Below are 2,272 nucleotides of genomic sequence, written 5' to 3'. Positions count from 1 at the left end.
GGTTAAATTGACTGGGGTTTGCTTTTATCTTGCAGTCATTTTTCTATTTTTCTGATAAGTTCTGGTAGTAATATGACTGCTGTTTCTGGATTAGAGTGTTTGTGTTACGTCGAAGGCACGGGGAGTAGTGAAATTAAGAAATCACTGTTCATTTCCTCGCGTCGTTCGAATGATTTCGCTTAGGTTTAAACGTTTCACGAGCAAGGTAAGAAAAATTCAGACGTTTATTATGTGAATTCAACAGAGTGGCGGTTAAGAATGTTGGGACAGAGTGTGATATAACGACTCTCGATTGACGACTCTTGACTCTTCGGTGGCTAACCGAGGATCAACGGCTGCGGTGCCGAAGAAATACTCTGTGGTGTTTAACGGTATATTTATTAACAATGCTCGCTTTCGACTTTTTACGTACAACTCTCGATTCCAACTGACGATTCTCTGCCCTCGGTTACAACTCAACTGTTTTCTTGATCCGTTTCGTTTCTTTTTGTCATCCGTTAATATCCCTACTACGCACACGTTCGTTACGCGTCCGCCACCGTTGCCATTGTCACGTAAAATTGATACTTGGGTTTGAAGAGAAAAGAAAGCTGAGTCGCGTAACCCAACTATTAATTTTCTTTTATCGAACTTTATTATAATTTTGGCACTTATAATAATAGTATAACACTGAACCGTAAAAAGGGTGTTGTACAAGAATAGCAATTAGAACAAGAACTGCCCGAGCTGGGTGAAGCCTCGGTTTATATACGTTTTGGTTTGAGGATGTTGAGAGGGGCTCGGTGTAGGTTATGATGTAGAAAAATGTCCGAAGGTCGGGGGTCGATGTCTTGTCTCTGATGTAGGTTGAGATGTGATTGATGTCACACCATCTACGCCTTCTTCCAAATATTCGGCGGAAGAACCGTACGGATATCGGTAGCTCATTAGGCCTGTCGGCATTTGCGCTTCGGTGATACCGTTGGAAAGTTTTGTTGCCGAGTGCCGCGAAGCCCTATTCAAGTTTTCCGACCCTTTCTGCTTCTCGGCATTTGCGCTTTATCGCCGACATTGTCTGTATGTCGGCGATCTTTCCGCGTTACTATAATAGACATCAAAGAAGCCGTTCTACAGTGTCACCTGACTGGTACAGTGTCACGTAAAATTTATGATAAAAAAGGAGTAACTTAACTTGACCGTGTTTTTATAATTTTATAATTTTGTTTTTATAATTTATAATTTTATTCGCGAAAATGATTAAGTATAATATTACAATGAAGTTCAAATCACGGCCAAACTGTACACAAGACTGAACTCAAAACTAAAAAAGACTCTTCTTGGTGGAATGCTTGCGATTTTTATAGGTTGCGTTTGTTGGTGTTGAGGGGCAAGGGGCGGCGGATCCTAATTGCCCTACGTAATGGGGAAAATGTAACGTTGGGCCATGTGCAAAGGTCAAGTCAGGTAGTATGGAATGACGTGGATTTGGATATGGTCGTTGTCACGACAGCCGTGTCGTCCGTGAATGTTGGTATTTTGCTGTTGGTAGTTATACGCAATCCAGTGAAACTAAATAGTTTCAAAATTGAAGTAGGCGAGAAAATTAGAGTATTATGATGGTGCAGGTCGAAAGGGCCTGATTTCCTATACAAAAATAAGTCGAGGATGAAGTGACAATTTTTGACACAAGACTTGGTTTTCCAGAAAATCAATTATGAAGTTCGGTCCACTTGACTCCGCTACTTTTTAAGTATACGCGTATCTACATGACGGAACTTCACAATTCATTGTTTGGGAAACGAAGCCAGGAAAAATTTTATAAATCTGTATGCACGTCTAAAAATACCATTTATCCTCATACATACACGTATGTTTTCTTAAATATTGTGTCTATTCGATAACATGAAATAACAAAACTGATCACTAAAGCTAACGCTCACACCGCGTTGAAAGTACTCGGTCTCGTCTGATCACGAAAGTCAAGCAGCGCTGGGCACGGTTAATACTTAAACGGGTGACCGCTTTGGAACTCCGTGTGGTGTTGGCTCTTCTTACTTTTCTTAACACTTAGCCATCCGAACCATCGGATCTCTCCTCTGTGGAGAACATCGATGAGTGACCGAACGCGGGGAGATCTCCCTTTTTGATTTTAGCGACGCATTTTCTTTGTTGTTGTTGTAATTATCAGTTATTGTTTACCTGGAATTGTTTCCAATTAATTGCGACTCTTTTTCCGCTTTTATAAAGTGCAATATGTAATAAAATACACCAATTTAGTGTTCTTAAAATTAAT

General features: G+C 40.3%; 1 pseudogene; it reads left to right on the top strand.

Moving 5' to 3' along the window:
* The first annotated feature begins 1,907 nt into the window (after positions 1–1,907).
* On the top strand, positions 1,908–2,026 carry LOC117206898 (annotated as a pseudogene).
* The last annotated feature ends 246 nt before the right edge of the window (positions 2,027–2,272 follow it).

Source organism: Bombus bifarius, unplaced genomic scaffold (assembly GCF_011952205.1).
Source record: "Bombus bifarius isolate JDL3187 unplaced genomic scaffold, Bbif_JDL3187 scf7180000008010, whole genome shotgun sequence".
Lineage (NCBI taxonomy): Eukaryota > Metazoa > Arthropoda > Insecta > Hymenoptera > Apidae > Bombus > Bombus bifarius.
Note: the sequence above shows the minus strand (reverse complement) of the source record. Positions and strands in the feature narration are given on the sequence as shown.